The sequence below is a fragment of the Nomia melanderi genome, chromosome 7 (assembly GCF_051020985.1).
Source record: "Nomia melanderi isolate GNS246 chromosome 7, iyNomMela1, whole genome shotgun sequence".
Taxonomy (NCBI): Eukaryota; Metazoa; Arthropoda; class Insecta; order Hymenoptera; family Halictidae; genus Nomia; species Nomia melanderi.
The window spans coordinates 18,510,042-18,529,685 of record NC_135005.1 but is presented as its reverse complement, the minus strand read 5'-3'; the positions used below and the strand labels follow the sequence as shown (position 1 = coordinate 18,529,685).

General features: G+C 45.3%; 1 protein-coding gene across 2 annotated transcripts in view; it reads right to left on the bottom strand.

Annotated features, from left to right (window-relative positions):
- Nucleotides 1–19,644, bottom strand: part of LOC116425056 (uncharacterized) — a 226,703-nt gene that overhangs the window by 71,226 nt on the left and 135,833 nt on the right. For both annotated transcript variants that reach the window (XM_031972252.2, XM_031972253.2), the window contains one exon: nucleotides 16,527–16,569. The gene's annotated coding sequence lies outside the window, so the exon portion shown is untranslated. The remainder of the gene's footprint in view (nucleotides 1–16,526; nucleotides 16,570–19,644) is intronic.

Below are 19,644 nucleotides of genomic sequence, written 5' to 3'. Positions count from 1 at the left end.
ATGATTCGTAATCACTTTTTCTCGTGGATTTATTTAACGTTCGATCCTACGTTTCCTGCGCGAGGCGAAAAATGGTCGCGGGAAACGATAACGAATAGCTTAATGATTGAAAATAGGTGCGGGTGATAATGCTTGGTATTGAAAGTGATAAAAAATGTAGTATAACTCATAGGGAAGCATGATACGCGCGATATCGCGGATAGTGTAAATTATATCGTGATTTACGTCCATCGGAGGACAAATCGCTTCGGATCGTTATTATTTATGTTTAATTGGGCCCGTACAGCTGTTCACGGCAGACAAATCGCCCAGTTAACAGGTTAATATATTGCCGAACGAGGATAGACTAGGTTTCCGGCGCGGGACATTCTCACTTTGTTTCGACCACAGTTATCTCCGCGGTTGATTACACGCGGGCGAGAAACATTTTTGTTGGAACCTTTCCGTTTCGCGGAATGATTCGACCGTCGAAATGCTGAATGTAGATATTTATCGCGAGCCCTGTACTATTTAATTTGAGGAATATTTGAACAAACTGCAATCAATTTAAATCGGATACACGGATATTGGAAATGAAATTGGAAATGTTAGACTGTGGAACGGGGATACTTGATTTCGAAAGCTTTCGAATTTCAAAGCTATTAACCGTAAGAACTTCAATTTCAATGGCGCATTTAAATTCGAGACCTTTCGTGCCGGTAACGATCGAATTTTCGAGCGCGCGTTCATTTCGAGAGCGGTCGGTTTGCGAAAGTTTAAATGTGGCAACGAATTAAATTTCGCAATCATCGAATTTAGGGAGCATCGATCTGGCAACTGGTAAACACAAACGTTCCTTGTGCGAAGATCATCTAATTAGTAATAGAATGTAATGTTCCGTTCTCTGACCGTTATGACGTGTTTCCGGTAATTGGAGTGTTTAATAGACAATCATTGAAGTAAAGGTTTCCCGAGAAGAAATTAGAACGTAAAACCCAGGCGCAGTTTCGACATCGTCTCATTTGTCCATGAAATAAAGTCGAGCTTATGGGTACGTAACGAGGAAACTTTCGTTTTAAAATTGGATTGTCAATTTTAATGCGCCCCATTACCCCCGGGGAATCGCAGTCGTATTAAAACGTCCCAATTTATACATATTTCTGGGGCACTGTCGCTTTTAACCCTTAAATGCACAGCACTGCCGCTTGGCAGGGTCTTTACTGTTTATTTCATTACAGTGATTTGCAATTTTTCGGATAACGAGGAAATAGGAAACAAAAATAATTCTCGTTTTAAAGATGGAAGAGCGAAAAAATATTTGTTTGTATCATTGAACGGTTGGTTGTTTCTACAAGAATCATTAATTTCACGACATAAATGTTGGAAAATAAACCGATGCGATCGAAATTACGGAAAATCACGAGCTTTCCGCGAAGTTTCCAGCAACTCTCGCGATAATTATTCGTCGCGTGACTGGGACTTTTTAAAGGGAAATCGTCGCATCTTAGTAGCATTATCAGCGAAACGCGACGAGAGAACGAGTCGATCGCATTAAAGATCCCGTACACAGATAAATTAGCCAGCGCCGATGGCCGGTAATTATTAATGCGATAACCGGTAATAATAGTTCCATTGATCTTTCAGCCCACGACTCCGAGCTGAATTAACGCCCGACGAAGATCCCGGTAATTAAAACGACTGCTATAAAATAGGTTCCGCGAGGCTACCTCGTTATCGCAGCGACTGTTCAAGTTTCATTAGAGATATTACGTTAAGCACGTGAGTCATTACGTTCACCGTGAAACGCGAAGCGAAGTACGAAAAAACATCCCACGTTTTCCACTCGCCGTCGAAAGGAAACAATCCTCTCCGTAATTATTCCACGGTTTCGAACATGAGCTACTTAAATCCGGTAAATTCGTCAGCGGTTCGAAGCTACTTAAATTCCAGCGAAATTCATCGCCGGCCGCCACAATCGACGCGAAGGCCTGAGACGCCAAGATTAAAATCACGACCCGGCACTCGACTGGCCCGACGAGAGCGCACTTATCGAACCATTTCGCAATTTCACGGTACACGGAGTCGCCGATACGTTCCCCAATTTCCATCCGAGGCTTCTGTAAACGTCGATTATTATATACGGCCTGTGCTCGATCGGCAACCGATGTACGAATTTACGTGTGTCGCGAGTAAAAGAGGAGGGCTGGGAGGAGGCGGCTGGTTCGGACGACCCCTCGAAAGCTCGCGGTGGCTTCGATACGATCGATTTAATTAAACCGGGCCTGGACGCGGCCGTGATACCCGTGTAAGCGAGCCGGATCTCTTCCCGTCCCTTTTCGTTGCTCGTTAAAGTTTCAACTTTTTCAATCGCGCTAAAATGTTTGCTCCACCCCCGGCCACTCGGTTCCGCGCGCAGCCGGCTAGAACTTTGTTCGGCGTGCGAGCGAGCGAGCGAGCGAGCGAGTGAGCTTGCTCGTTTGCGGGACAGGAGGATGGGGGGAAAAAAGAGAGAGGAGAAAGAGAGCGGGATGGCTCGCCGTGTTGACTCGTCCCGGCTGTTTTAATGACGTCGAACGCCCGGCCCGACGTCGTTACGACGGGAACAACGACGCGCCACCGAGGTTTCGGGTTATCGAGAAACGAAAAACGAGTCCCCGCGATCCACGCTTCGTTTGCCGCTCGCGTATAAAGTCGGTTACCCTGTGCCTCTTTTTTTCGAGTCTCCTCTTTTTCGCTCTCCTTTTTTACTGCTTTTACTGTTTTTCTGTTTTCCTTTTTTTCGGGGCGGGGGACGGGTTTCCTGGGTTCTTCTCTGCCGCCGCCACAAAGGTTCCGCGGCCGCGGAAGGCTCTGACGCCGCGATTTTCATGGAATGACGATTTATAGGATGGAACGGTTGGTTGGCTCAATTTTCCTTTTTCCCCGCCGACGGCTCTATTGTGGGAGCGTGTTTCCTTCTTGCTCGAGGTTTTCGTTGTTTTTATTCGGGGGGGGGGAGAGTAATGACGCGAGTAATCATTGTCGATAATTACAGTTTGACGTATAATGTTGTAACGTTCCCTTTGAGCCCAGTTGAGATACTTGTTCCCTTTTTGAGTGTTATAATTAACGCAGTTCGCGGCGCATTGAATTTCACGCTGCAGGAATTCTGATTACTTGAAAGGTATTCGACGCGTTACACGTGTTTCGCGGCGCGTTTGCTACCTGTTAAATTAAATTCTACTTTGGTATTCATTGTTTCATATTTCATTCATTCTTCTCGTAAGGGCGTCCAAATTGGCAGTTTACCGATATTAAAATTCAACGGTGAATGTACGCATGCGTTGCTTTATTTTATTTACCCTCCGCGATTCGTTGCAATTATCTTAATTACTAGCGTAGATCAGCCACGATTCACGAGTAATATTATATTTCAATTATTACTTGTAATCGCTTGCGGATTTTGCGGATTTACGGGGAAACACGATTTACGTAATGAAATTTTCGCTTCGTTTAATGTTAATTTCATAGCAAAATCCCTGCACGTTCCATTTGTTTGCCGATTACTGAAAGTAAATTGTAAACAGTGAAGTCCCCGACGAATCTTCTTAAGCGTTACTTGGTAGTAATACTCTAATTTTGGAGCTACGATATTCGCGATATATACATCTGTATATATGATCGACACTAATCGCGTTTATACCAAGACAGTGTAACAAGAGTAACGAGTTCCTGAGCTCCACTGTCAAAGCGATATCGCGACGCGCTGAAAAGCGCGGGGACACAGCGTTAAACAAATCCGTTAATACGCTCTCATTGAGGCGCAGAGTCTTTTGTCACCGGCGACCATTGAGCTGGCCATGACGCGCGAACCCGTTTAACAACGTAATAACGGCACAATGCCGTTCCCAATTTTACTCTCGCCATAGTCACAGGGGCGGTCACAAAGGCGCCACGCTCGCGACAGAAGCCGACAAGTCATCGCCGCAGACTCGCGGAAAATCTCGCGCGAAATGGAGTGGCCTCGTGTCTTGAGCCAGAAATGCCTGAAATATGACACACTTCTCTGAAGCTTCCATCCGAAAAACCAATGAAGCTGCCACCGTTTAAAGGTGTTCCGTGTTCGCGGTGATAGAGCAGATTTCCGTGCTGGAAAATCTGCCAATTTTTCTCGTTCGTTTCACGCACATTCGCCAAAGATGGATATTACTTTCGGCAACAGACTTCGCGAATGCAATGTTCGATTAATGGTAACATATTACGTTTACGGAACGAAGAGAAAGTTGGAATTTAAGAGAAAGAAACGTCGTACTCTGCATTAATATTCGATGGAAAAATAAATACGAGATAATTTATTTTCCTTTGTGCGGAATATGAAACGTTGGTTACTGATGTTTCGAGACAAACGTAAAAGTAATTTATTTCCCTTTGCCCGGTATATAGAACGTTGTTTATTACAAATACGCGATGCCGGTTAAATAATGATTTCCTGGGTATTAAAGAATTATCACGGTGCGGAATTATACATGAAGAACGGTCGTTCGGGTAAAGAAGAGATAAAGCGAACGCGCAATACGGTAACTTTGTACACGGGAAGAGGATTCATCAACGGAACGAGTCGTAAACGTGGTTAATGTAAAGATAACGGGGGAACGGGGACTGTCACGGTTCCATGGACTTATCAGCCGCGTAAACCAGGACCGGATATGGTTGTTGCCGCTATAAACTCACGTTAAATTCGCGTCAGTTTCTTAACCAGGGCGGTTAATACCGACGAGCTTGTTTGCTCGACGATAATAACCTAGCCGTCAGCTGCTCGAAGGTTTTTGGGATTAATTCTGATGAAACGTGCGACGATTTTCCCGTCTGCTCGTTCGAACTAACGATCGAATTTGTTGCAACAGGCGAGCAACGCGAACATTTGCAAATATTATTATTAATCCTTAATACGCGTTGGACTTCTGAATGAGTAACGACTCGCCTGCGAATTTCCGTTCATCAAATTTCGATGAACGTTTTTAACCACGTTCAATTTTACACAACGGATATTTTCAATGAAAAAATCGGAAGAATTCGTTCATTTACATTTCACATGCGATTCATTACAGAAACGATACCCGATAATATCCGAGTTTGTCTCGCGTATCTACCTCGCCCAGAAATATTTAATTGGTTGTCGCATGAACAATAAACACGGTATTCTCGTCCGGCAAAATATGATCGCACGTTTCCGCTTTCGTGTGCTCAAATGTTGCCTCGCGTAATTAGCGAAAACTGATCAAATGTTAATGAGAAACGCGTTATTTATTAATCTCCCTCTTTCCCTTTGAACCGTTCGAAAATCGATTTTTTAAAATAACGAGAACCTTTTCTCCGTGGAAACAAATTCCACATTAGTTTACAATAACCTTCGTAACAATCGCTTTATAATAACAAGCAATTTCCACGTCAAATCCATCCACTAATGTTTCTACTTAATTAATCGAATTAGTCGCTGCCTCTGGCTCCACACACGAAAGCTTGATACGAAAAGGTAAAAGACTGGCACCAACGCAGTTACAATTCTTTCCTCGGCATCTAATTCCTTTTCCAGTCGAATCCAAAATATCTGTCCCGGTTCGAGCGAATTTCTCGAATCAAGTCGCAGAGTTCTAATTACGGTGGCCCCCGTTGCGTGTCCATTGTAAGCCAGACTAAAGGCAACGGTTACCGTTCCGGCACGTGCGTGTCGCTAGCTGTATTCCGCGTCCAGATAAGCTCGTATCTCGTCCAGCCAATAACATTAGCTATGCGCCGAACCCAGGATACTTCGAACACGGAAATATTTCAACGCTCGGCCATTAACGCGTTGCCCCCCAGGGCAACCTATTCTTCCACTCCTCTGCTTCCTTTGCCATTTTCCTCTCTCTCTTTCTCCCTCTCTCTCCTTGTCTCTTTTTTCCAGTTACTTAAACCGATCCGTTCGCTTGCACGATCTCGCGAATTATCCCCGGAACGATCGTTCTTTGATTATCTCCGCTTCGGTCCGCTTTACTGCCTCCGGCGGAATAGTTTATCAGGCTTTTGGGCTCACCCGATAAGAGAGTCTCTGACCGGAATTTATGCAGCGGCCCTTTTTTACGGGAACGTCTGTTTCGAAGGTCCCGGGTAGTACTTCGGGCTTTCTGAATTGCAAATTCAGGGAATTTCTTTGGTTTCTGGAAACTGCTGGATTTTCAAGTCGTTTCCGGTCGCGCCAATTGAATTCTGATAGTGTTTTGCATTTGTGCGGCGATATTGAGGTTTGATCTTTGGATTTATAATCAACGGTGATTCCTTTTGTCTTTTGGAAAGTTGTCAGTGACTAATTTCCTGTGATATGAATCATAAATTGAGGAACAAAGGTATTTTACTTGAATATTTCACGTATCGATGCATCGGCGATCGCCTCTAGAGTTAATGCGTGTTGGTCTTAGATGTTCAAGCTTAATTTTCGGCTAAATCTGTGTTGCTTACGCGGGATTGGCCCGGCGCAGGAGCTAACGGCAGTTCACGCGCGGATGGAAGGTTCTACGTGTAACGTTGGTGGTCGATGTTCAAATTAATACTCGCGTAATCGTGATTTCCGGAAGCAGGCCAACAGCGGCGCAGGAACGGAAGACTTTACGGGAATTAGAGAACCGTCAGGCAAGTTGGACGGGTGTTGTTCGCCGGGTCAACGTTCCACGAGCTCGAGGGGAAAAGTTCCGAGCTTTAGCAGTGTATTATGGAAATATTTAGCTCGGAGTGCTTGCGGGCTAAGTCCACGATAACATAGTTTTCGGCTTTGTGAAACTGGGAGGGAGCTTAGGGGACGGCAACATGTTGAAATGAACCTGCCGGAAGGTTGTACGAAAATATTATATGCCGTGACGCGTCTGGTGTCGCAACTGATGGGAATATTTTACGTTCAGTTCACTGTACTCGCTGCTCAACGCTAAAACTACCGCACTGGTCGAAATCACCCGATTTCTTTTTCGTTCTGCAATTGTTACAAAAACAACAAACCTTTCTCGGAGAAATGACTAGAGACATTGTTTCGGTAACGCGCAACACGAATCGCAAGCCAGCGTTATTTTCGTTCAGCTTCGTTCGACTTAATGGAGAACTCATTTTCCCGACGATACCTTTCACCTCGGATAATGCGTGGGAAAACATTTTCCGATGTTTTCGCTATTTCGATGATATTTCCGAGATGAAAATCAACCGAATTTACATAGAGAATGAACTGACCATGCGACAGAGGCTGCGGAATCGTACAAAAACACGGAGACACGAATATTCCGAATGCAACTGCGAGAGATCCCGACGCGACGCGACGCCACGGAACTCCATTGCGTTAATTCGATTCGGGGCTCATTGAATCCTGAGGAGAATAAAGCTTCGAAGGCTGCGGAGGGCCCTGTCAAAGGCTCCCGTAGGAAATGAATCGAAACGCAATCCCGGGGAGCGTGTATTCACGCGGACAACCATTCGAACGTTGCACGGTGTCGATTTAATCATCGCAACAGTAACATTCGCCGGCGAAGAAGAGCATTCCTGAATGGCATTTATTTTCTTGGTAAAATAGTGTCCTGTTACCAGTGATTAGTACCACTGAACGAATTCCAATCAGAATTAAAAAAAAAAACACGGAATATCCATTTTCTATTCTCCAGTCTAGAGAACTCGTACATGATACATTTCGTACGTTAATCATAGGAAGAATGATAAGAAGAAATTTCCGAACATGCCAATTACAAGATTAAATGCTCGCAGACGTGAATAATGAAGTAGATTAATTCTACATCACCCGAAAATAGACTAAAAATCGCGTAACGTAGAACGAGAGAATAAAAAAAATTAGCCACTAGTCCCTGCAAGTAGATTTCACAGCACAATGCCACGCTCCGAAAAATTCATCGAAATTCACTGCTCCCCGCAGTGCATTACTATAAGAAGCAGGCCTGAAGATGTTGATACTTCTGGCACGTAAAACCAGCCGACGGTGGTGCGGCAGGTTCGCCGATCCCGCTAATACAACCGTTCCTATTCACCCCATACGAGCCGCGCATGATACAACGCGACTTATTAAAGTTGTCCTTTACGTTCGACGAAAGAACGTAATATTTCCCGTGGCCCATATTCCCGGGGCTCGCATAAAAGCCAGCCGGAAGAAAAGGCGGGCAACGAGGCGGGGGCTTGTCTTGGGCTGGCTCGAAGTTCAGGAGAAGTTGAGACGCAACGCGAGGGCTGGGCTCGGCAGCCAGCTCACGCTACATCCTTCTTACAGTGCGCCGGCTAATGCAAGTGGCCCTGGCCGGGGCTGGCGGGCTGCCTTATCTGCTAAGTAGTTATGCCGCGCGATATGCACGCGTCGGAGCAGCGAACTCTCCGTGCCACCGGGCTCTATTGTAGGTACACACGACGCGCGTATATTCGCTGTTTCCCCGGCCATTCCTCTTTCGAGAGTTACGATTACTATCTCTTCAGAAATTTATGTCTCATTTGTACCACTCCTGGGACCGTGTGATCCCTCGTTACTGCCCGTCGAGCAATTACACGTCGGATTTGAGCACTGCCGCGGTGCTTAATGAAACTAGTTTGTTGCCGCTGATCGTCTATTAAGGTTCTTTGTTCGAACGCCGTGAGATCTTTCGTTGGATATTATTGAATCTTAATCTCGTGAAAAAGGAGAGTTGGTTGTTCGAACGATTGTTTATCGGTGAGTCGTGCGGTGACATTTGTGAAGGGTTTCGAGAAGATTGCCAGTTTCGAGTGGGTCGATTGCGTATGCGTTGCAGAACGCGGTTAATGTTGTATGTATTAGGCAGAGAAGATTTAGAGGAATCCGATATCTGTTCGCGTACAAATAGTGTATCGTGATCTATGGAGATAGAAGGGTTTGATTCGCGTTGAAGGATTGCTTTCGGTTTCATAATGAATAGCCGGGCTGAGGATTGTATTATGATTAAATTAGACCGGAGCCGACGTCAACTATGGGGAAGAGATTTAGCTATTATTGTTATTATTATTATCCCCGGCTCACCTAGAAACTCGGCCTACTCATCGGTCATCGTACTGATTACCGGGTCGATTCTGGATCGAATATCGACGCCGGGTATTGCCGTGACACACTGCCGGCGCTGAATTTCCATTAGCGCGACATGGCGGTCCGGGCTTGTGTAAATGCCGTGATTATTAATAAACCACACGTGTATATATTAGCGGTTAATCGTGTTAGTGCGGGCTGACCTAACCTTACTGATTCGTCCTACAAATAACATCGCCGTTCCGTTAACAACTTTCCCGATCACCGCGTCATTCGACGATCAATTTTTCTATCGATCTTCCATCATGAACGCGGACTAACTCATAGAAAAACAAACGAAGCAGCAACAAAATTAGTTGTTACTAGCAACAAAAGCAACTTGTTAGCGACTCTAATAACCGACAGAGACAAACAAACGCTCCGCGCGCAAAGATCATCGCCGCGGCGTGCACACAATATTCCCGGCAGTTTCCCGCCTCGGATATTATCCAATTACTTTATTAGTTAGCTTTCAACGAGGCCGGCGCACGCTGCGCTCGGTGTACTATAATTTTTAGGGTTATAAGATGGTTTAGAGGGTACTAAAGCCTCCCCAACCGCGAAGCAAGTAGATAAGTAAGACGGTAAAAGCCCTCAACCACCCCTTTCTATTTCCCTCCGCCATCCATTGCTCGTCTTCCTCCCTCTGGCACCTTCCCCCCTCTTTCTTCCGATGTTCCCCTACCTCGTCCGTCCGCCCGCCGCGCCCCCGAACCCCTCGTCGCTCTTGCTCGCCCCGTCGGAGATGGTAAGATAAATTGGCTGGCGCGAGACTCGCCGCTCAAAAGTTTCGCGATATTTCCACCGTTAGTTAAAATTAGTAGAGTTCGCGGACGAAAGTCTGATAATGCTATCTCCGTTTCCGTCCGACTCGTTCCCGATCCCGATAACGCTATCTCCGCTTCCGGGCCCGGCTCGGACCCGCTGGCACGCTGTCTTTCCGAAACGAATTCGGATTCGTTAACGAGATTTTCTTAACTCTTTTCCCATCGCTGTCGACCGTTCCACGGATCGCGCGAGTGCCCGATGCTCCGGGGAGGGATAAGGAACTGCGTCGTAAGACGAGTCGTAAGACGCTTCGCGGGGGAGCTATTTCCTTCGACAATGTTTACGCCGGTGAGTATTCTTCGGGTGGTTTGCAGATTTTTATTTGAGCATTAAATTTTTTGGTTTCTCGCGATCTCCGCTAGAGGGATTTTTGCGCGGAACGTGTATTTATCTGAGTTTTTCTATTGACGAAATTGCGAAATTGACTGAATCGGTGGTTCGCGAGTGTTTATGCCCGAATAGTCGCGGAGCTCGAAGACTGCGAAGGTTCGCCAACCAGAAATATTGACTAATTAATTGAAGAACGCGGTTCGGTTTCGAGTTTCGGTAAAAATAAACCGCGTGCCGAGTCTTCTCGCGATAATCGTGTACATCGAATCGGTTAATAGCGATAATCGACGGCGGAAGCTTGAAAGGGAACAGCAAACGAACGTCAAACTGGAAGAGAGGCAACAAAAGGTTTCGCTGCAGCGGCATATTTAATTTTTCCAACGCGCTCGCGCTAATTTGTCGAACGCCGCGCCGCGCTGCGCGACATATGCTAATTTCCCCCGTTACAGGACCACGCGTGCCGTTCGCCGGTAATTACAGAGCGTGCCGCGACAGGAAGAAAACGAGGAAGACCACGCGACAGCCTCGTCGCGACGAGATTTAAAATATGAACGGACGTAAACGTCCGTGCGTTGAGTTTCACCACTTTCTCGCCGGTCAAAGGAATCGGGTGCCCGGGCATCGGAGTAATTAGCGCCGCTGATCTCGTTCAACAGGAAATCGACTATCGCGATGCTTCCGGCGTTTTCGACTCGTTCGGAGTCTTCTTTCGACGCTGTTTTTAATGGAAATACGCTTTCAAAGAGGCAAACGGATGAAATATTCGTATCCGAGTAATATTTTCGATTGGAACGTATCGGTGACCGTCTTCAATTTCACATAACAGGCTTGCATTAGTGGAAAGTTCAGTGAAGCTAATTATTCGCGAACAAGGAACTCTTCGCTGTTTTCGTCGGCTGCTGTTCGTGCAATTATTCTAGCAATTACCGAAGAATAATAACGATTCTATCGAGATTGTTCATTAACCGCAAGAATATTCAATCGTTATTGACTCTCGGAATATCTGTATAAAATAGATTGCTCGACCATTATTAATAACCATCTCTATACGATGGCCAATTTCAGCTAATTTCGGTGAAACGCCAGCTTACGCGCCGCAGCTCTGAGAAACCGTCTCGAGGACCCGATCCGAAACTATCCTCGCGACAATCTCCGCGGCAGAAAAATAGCTATTCATCGTCCCTTTCTCCGGCAGACTGCGTCTTCCCCCGAAAACTCATCTCCGATTCTAGCCAGCGATGCTCCAACAAAAAGCGGAGCCCTGGTTCGTTAAAGGGCGGTTTTTTCCTCTTTCGATAACTCGCGTCCCAGTTCCTCCGGCCGGCTCTGCATATCGGCGCGGTTCGCGTACGTGGCGTAGCTTTTCCGGCCGAGCCGTCATCGATTCTTCGCCGCGCGCTCTCGATCTTTAATCCGCGTCTCCATTCGGCCGTGTTCCGCTCGGGTTCCCCCGGCCATGGAAACACGGCCGAACGTCGATCGACCTGGGTTTTTCTCCGAGGCACTCGGCCCGCTCTACCAGAAATCAAGCGACCCATGATCACGGCCGACCGGCGCGGCGGGCTATTAAACACGGCTAATTATCGCTGCCCGGGCGAGCGGAGCGTGCAAGAACCAACGAATATTGGACATACACAACGCGATTCCGCTTCCGATCAAACGATTGTTCGGTTTTTTATTGTGCCTCGCATCGGGATAGAAGTTTTTTCAATTGATTTTTCGAGGACGGATATTGCACTTTTGCGATTTTGACGAATCGCGTGTTGGCCGATTGTCGGGGTTCGCGCGATTGGTTGTATTTCAATTGTATTTGTCTTTTCGTTGTGCTGGCATCATTGTGGAACGGTTATTAGCGGAATGGACGAATGGTTTCGATATTTCTACACTATTCCATTGTATCGTACAACGAACCTAGTAGTTTCTCTCGAACAATTGTTCCGAACTTCCCCAACAAGCTAATCACGACCATAATTGCCGGGTTCACCGAAAGATTCGATTCCGAATCCAATAAACCGTCGAACTCTCCACTTTCCCGACATGTTATTTCCAGAAATTTCGCAAGCAGACAAGGCGAACCGTTACTAGAAATTCCAAAAGGACATCTCAGACGTTGACGAAGCTTATATAAAAGTACGTAGCAAGCTCCTGGAGCCCGGGTCGAATTTATTTCATTCCGAAATCGGATTGTACGGATTGACCTTTCATCTTTCGATCGCAATAACGTCGACGACTCGAGGAGTACCGAGCGGAATCGTGCGCCGTTCATTTATTCAGAGATTTTCGTGGAACGCATTCAGCTCGGATCCGCCCGAGGCGGTCGCTATCAAACGGTGCCTCCGGGGACCACGCATCCTGATTGCAATCGTCCCGATTTCAGATTAAACTTCGTTAATTACAGCGTCGACGAGGCGTTTCGATGGGATCGAAGACGACGCCGACGACGCCTCCTTTAATGAACGCGGGCCGGAGCTTTAAAAGAACGTTAACCGGGACCCGGAGCCATTGATTTTCGATTACAGGAATTTCGGTGTTGATGGGGAAAATATAACTGGGCGGCCGCCGGTTCGGCTGATGAGACGATCGCGCGGTCGCGCCCGCGAGGAATTGCTTAATAACGATCCCCGTAGACCGGTTCCACGGTTTTTGGCGGGTTAAACGCTGCTACGAAGTTCCGCGAGCTGGCCCGACACCGAGCTAACGTCCAAATTACTTCTCGCGTTTGAGAATCTTTTAATCCCCGCCGTTAATTGGCCAAACGTTTCTGGCGCCGCTGTAAGCTTGTTCGAGTTTGTAGGGCTACCGCTTTATAATTTCCGTTTGCCCGACGCTAACTGCGTCGATCGTGCAGCAGATCGAACGGATGAAGCGCCGTTTAGATAGAAACTTCGTTTTTCTTTGGTTAGACGCGATAGACGCGTTGGTTCGATGAAATGATTTTTCGGGGATAGGTGAATTTTGTCGAATAGAAGAGCGAAATAATTGTGTTTCCGTTGAGTGGAACAGTCGAGTTGATCGTCCGACGTGAGTTTTTCCGCGATTACCTGAATTTTTTAAATAGAATGATGAAGTGACCGTTTTTTCCCTAGTTTGATAGCTCTTAACGAGCTATCAAATTTCTCTGGAGCACTCTTCTTTAATATCATACGCACGGTATTTGGAAAATTGTACTCTAAACCGGTAGAGGACTGTTCTACGGGGAAAAAAGTGTGTCGATAACGTGGAATGAAATTTGCCCGTGCCGGTCCTCATTCCAGAGGTAATCGACTTGCAGCGTTTGTCTCGCGCACGCGTCGACGTCCGCGGCAAGTAGAAACCGTAATCCATGACCGGGCACGTTAATTTTCAAACGAGATTATTCTGGAACGAAGCATCACGCGGGCAAATTTTATTCCGCGCTTTCGACTCGCATTTTAGCGTAGAATTCCTTTGCGCCGTGAATTCGAATTATAACAACATCCCGCGGGCACATTTCATAATTAATTCTCTGTAATATTCGGTCACCGTGGGGCGTATTCTTTCGACTAGCGAAACGCGTCGCGTGTAGTGACGACTTAGCAGGGAATAAACCTTGTATGTTGTTTAACCAATGCTCGATGTAAAATTTCCAAGGGTTGTCCGATCCGATTAAAATGGAAATTATTCCTTTAGAAATGTTTACGCGTTGCCGCGCGCAGCTATCCCAGCAAATTCGATATTCGTATTCAGCTGAAATGAAACACGAGTAACTTTTAGTTTCATGTTTATAATAACACGAATAATCATGTTTATAACTATACGAGAAATGTAGAAATATGATTGTAGGGAATTGTATTACAAGATTGTTCGAATTTCATTTGAATAATGTGCTACCCCGGATAATTACTTTACCGTGAAACGGAAAGGAGGGAATTTTAAATCATATTTCGAGGGATATCAAATATTCCGGAGTAATTATATTTTTAATTATCAGAGAAACATCGGAGCATGTTTGCTAGAACTTGAAAAAGAGAATTTTTTAATAAATCGGGACTCGAATAATGCTGGGAATTCCGGAGTAATTATATTTGAAACTAGAGATAAAGGGTCGGATAATATGACTATAAGAAATTATATTACGAAAATATTCGAATCTCATTCGATTCATTTTCGAATGTTCCAACGGATAACGAATCCGAACGAGTTTTCTGCTGCTGTGCATCGGGGATATTCGTTATGCCGTGAAAACGTGGCGTCCCCAGCCACGGTCACGAAATTCTTCGCATTCGCTGTCTAACGATAAATTGTACGTGAAACCCTGGATCGGAATCGCCGGGAAATGAAATGGAATCCGCGTGCGTCGATTAATGACCGGCGTTGAAGAATTTCATTCAGCCGCGTTCAGAACCGCCGCGATTATTCAGCGTCGATTACATTTTAACCGACCCGATGCGCGCGATTCAAATTAAAACTGAGTGACGCGACTCTGATCCGCGTCCCGTTCCTATAATTCGGATATGAAAGGAACTTGCTTCGAATTCGAATAAAATCTATTAACGGAAGAAAACCGATTAATTTCCTATCTGTATTTGCCTGTATTTCTCGATCAGTTTCTGTCCTACCGTTAATCCTATAGAGCAATAAACAAAAAATTACGAAGAAAGGAAGATACGAACGATGCAATCGATAAAGTTACAAAAATATAACTCTAAAGATTAAAAATTAAAAATGATTCGTGCGGCAAACATACTAATGAAACCGCGGAAAATTGGAAGATATTTTTGAACTGGCAGATTTCCAAGAACACCAGAGATTCGTCGAATAAATTATCACACAGAACTCGAAACGAAGTGCAGTTAGAGCGACACCTGCTAACGAGATCATTCAATTTGAAACAAGAACCACGCGAATTGAGACGATCTAATATATTCTTAACCAATCCCATTACACGAATGTATTCTTACCAGACACCGTTCCGCTAATTTCTTTAATCTGACGGGTGACGCGTAGAACCGGCTACGCCGCGAACGTCGGATCGCTCAGCCGTCAGACGTCACGTAGATTTAATGCAACGTTGAATTCGAAAGTAATTATCCTAATTGTGGTAATTAAAGACGGGCAGGGAACGAAAATAATTACGTTTCCAGGGAGTCGATGAGGAAGCTCACTGTTCGCCGAGTCCTCGTCGAGTCGAGGTCCTTTCCAAGGACTCGCGCACTTCGCTTGCGCTCCGAGTACTTTAACAAATAAAGACAAACGAAAAGTTTCAACGTCGGTGTATCGTGAAAAATTTATTCTGAAACTTGCAGTAGCAACCGGTGAATGTTTACCTCGCAATTGAACCGAGGTTGTTATTAAAACTCGCCGCCTACGTGCTCGGAAAAATTTCATCCGTGCGCCCTTTGTTCGCGGCGCAAAAAAAACATTTTTTTTTATTCCTCGTTTGTCCGGCGTTTCTCTTTATCGACGTGAAACCGATCGCACGCCACCGTTCGGTTTAATATAAGCTGATTGCGCGTCGATCGCGGTGGAAGCGTTAACTGTCAGCTCGATTACGACCTTTTCGATTCGTAAGCGTTGCTTGATACTAATCTACGATTACAGTTACGATAACTGTTACATTTTTGTAGCGGAGTAATACAATTTTCCCCATGGAATTCGCAGAGAATAGGAGCTGCAGAGAAAAATGATTACCTTTTTTAATTGCTTTTCATTCCCTTCCTCCATTACTAGAATAATTCCAGTGATTAAATCTTTATTAAAATATATAGAAGATTATACATAATCGATTAAAAAATTCCTGCGAACAAATTTCGGAATATCGTCTATTATAGAGGAATTTATTGATCGCTTTCGATTACCAATTATTTTTTATAAAATCCTGCACTGAACGACATTGAATTTAAATATGTTACACACTTCATTTGACTTCCAACGAACTCTGCCAAACGACAGTAGTCTCTACAGCCCTGAAACAAAGCGAAAGCCTCCCTTAATGCGCAACCCAACCGAAACACGAGGTTTCCGCGATCAGGACGCAAGCGGCCAGAAAAGTAGCCCACGTAACAGAGGAAAAGGGAAATAGAAAAAAACACAAAGAACATCGCTGTCCTCGTAGATCAAACGTACTAACGCGATTTTGAGGGAAGACGCCCGATTCGATTACCCCTGCCTCTTCGTGCTCCCTTTCGTGATTATAACGCGAAGGTTCGCTGGTTCGTGGACCAGCGAGAGAAGAGTGTGTTCAGTGGAGAAGCGTACAGTGGCGGGCGGGAAACGGGGGGAAACAAAAGAGCACGGGAAGCACGGGATACAAAGTACTGGGCGCGCGACGGTTCGTTAGAGGGAAGAAAAGGGCGGTCCGTACCTCGAGACCGGGCCACGCTTCGTTACTCATCCGTCGAGAGATCCTGAAACAAAAACGGCAACGGATGCAATTAGACACAATACGATGATCTCTTGTCGGTGTGTTACGTGTCATCGAAGGGTCGAGGGGACAGGCTTGGAGGCGGAGTTGCGTAAAATGTAATGCTATTGTGTGTTGCTGCTGCTGACTCGAATTCAAATATGAAAGTTTCAAGGGTTGATAATTTGGAAGTTTGATAGTTCGATAGTTTGAGAGTTTGAGAGTTTGAGAGTATGACTGTTTAAGTGTTTGAGAATTCGAATAATTTAACTAATTTTACAAATCAGATATAAAATTTTCATCCAAATGTAAAATAAACAGTTCTCAAGACAGTGACCACTTTCACCGCTAAGTAGCAATATTACCTCTTACAATTAGTTCAATTGCCACCGATCTACAAGAATGAGCCGAATTCCAACAGCTCCTACTTAACATTCGTCCGCAATAACACGCGGCTGAATGAAAAATTGCATTTCAATCGTTACTCTTAATATATAATCAGATCCCATTCCGCCCAACTACGCTGAACGGTTGAAAAGAGGATGGCCGAGAGGATAGACAGGAAGAAGGACAAGGACGACGTTTCCGCCGCCTCGAGCCGGATTTCCTATTGAATTTAGCCGAGACGTCTCTGTCGGGCTCCGTGATATTATATCGCGGTCTACCCTCATTTGCGCCGAGTCCACCCCCTCGCCCTCCGAGGAATCCATTTCCGACTTTCGTTCGGTCTCCAGAGCGCCGCCCCCCGTCGAGGACGGACGGGAGCTCGTTTGTCACGGGTTGTTGTGCATCGTCGTTTTCCAATTCGTATATTATCTACGTCCGTAGTGGCATGAGGGTGAAGGAGGAGGGTGGGGAAGATCGAAACGTTTCTTTAGAAGAGGGCGCATCGCGAGCCGCGTGATATACCGCGGAAGGTGAACGAACTTGACGATGAGTGTCGAGGACGAACGACAGGAGAGACGCGAATCCGAATGGAAGGGTGCCGTTGGTTTGCTTTGCCGTCGGCCGAATTGGGGCTGGCGTTTGGCTGAAATTATTTGGGAACGCCGATGATAATGGCGATGCGAGGAGACAGTGATTGGAAACGTGAATTCGCAGGAAGATCGTAGTGTTGGTATTAGCAAACGGGACAGGAGTTATTCTTTGTTGATACATTAAATCGATGCTGTGATCGATATCGATGTTGATTCGAAGTTACTGACATTCTTTTTGGTTATCCTCGGAATTGCGGAAACGACTACGCGTTTCCGTGATTGTATAAAAAGGAGGAGTTCATGTAGGATGTTCGATAACACGTGTTACGAGGCACTGTATATCAAACCCGATGGAAAGGAAAAGAGAAGTACAGTGCACCGGCGCTTCAGCTCACGCGAGTATTATGATTCATCTCTCTTCTTTTCGAATAATTAATGTTTCGCGTCGGATTTCCCTTGTTTATCGCTGCTCGTACGGTTATAGCTACGCATTACGATATCTGTTTGCGATGAATCATCGTGTCGGTGACAGATCTTTCTACTCCGTAAAAACAACGTCGCGTTTAGATTGGCGATCTTTATGCGCTTGTGGCGTGCTGAAAGTCTCGTGAAAATTATCAATACGACTAGATATTGGTATATATGATCTTTAATGATCGTCCGCGGCGTGTCAATAATAAAAATAACAATGAAAACTGACAATAACCTCGCTCAGGACACAAAGATTCAACAGTGAAAATAGCCGAAACATTTTTGATCCCGAAAAATAGTCGTTTCCTCATCATCCCGACTCTGGCTATGACAGTTTCGCGTCACCGAGTATATTGTACAGTTCTCGTTGCGCGCGTGGGCTCCTTGTATTCAGTTGCCTCCAATTCCAATTATACAAATGCGTCGCGCCGGTCGCGTTATTGTACACCCGGGAATTTTCGGTTCCGGGGGATCGATAGGTGGAGGCGGGGACGGGGGTGAATGCGACATTTCCAGCGAACCGCGTTTTCGAAAGAATGAAAAATCCTGAATAGCCTCGTCCGCGATTTTCCCTGGCCTAGCTCCGCTAATGATCCGCCGGGATAAAGAGCCATCGTGATTCAAAAATTTCGGATTCCCGACCTGCGTGATGCCGGTTAGACCTCTGCGACCCCCAACAAATTACGGTAAACGTGCACTTGTCCTTAAACACCGTGCTACACTGGTAGAGACTTCTTCGATCATTATTAACACTATTAATTATTTCTGGACTTGTCCCTGAGCAGACTTCAATATTCGAATCATTTTATGATTCGACGATTCGGAAAAACGATTTGGATGTATGAGAATTTTGTATATATTTTACTATTCCTCGCTCCCAATGGAATACTACAGAGCTACTATCCCTGCCGACCCCTGTTTATCATTTTCACGTCCATAAATTTTGTTCCAAACAATGCAAACCATCAGCCTTGTTTCATATATATCATTTCTAGTTGCTTCGTTCGGGGCTGGAGCTTTGAATAGGAACACCGAATGTAATAAAAATCGATCATCCGAACGTGCCGGTGATATCGATCATCCGTATGTCGCCACTCGAGCATTCACCGATTCTTTTTTATGTTTCTCGGATCCTTGTTCGTTAAACGCGATAAAAATCGGCACGTTCGAAACAGAGGAGCGAATAAAAAAAAACTGAATTTCAAAGAATATTCAATGGAGCATGGCTAATGGATCCTTTCAGATTTCTCTTTACAATTCCGTTGGACGTAATAAAACTCGGAGTATTTAAAACGAGAGGATAAACATAAAAGTTTATTTCGAGGATAATTCCCTGATCGAATGGATCCTTCCAGCGTCTATCTCTTCCTGATATGTTTTTCCGATTCCGTCCGATATAATAAAAATCGTCACACTAAATCCGGAACATAAGAAAGTTTCATAAAATGAATCCAACGGATCGTTACCCCTCGTCCTGATATCCCTTCACAATTTCATCGAGCAGGATGTAAATCGGTACTCCATACATAGAAACAAAGATCAGACAATATTACTTGAACCAGAAAAGCCAATTGTCAGACATAAATCTACTTGAAAAATGCCTGTCATCTTTAATACCTGTTTCTACGGAT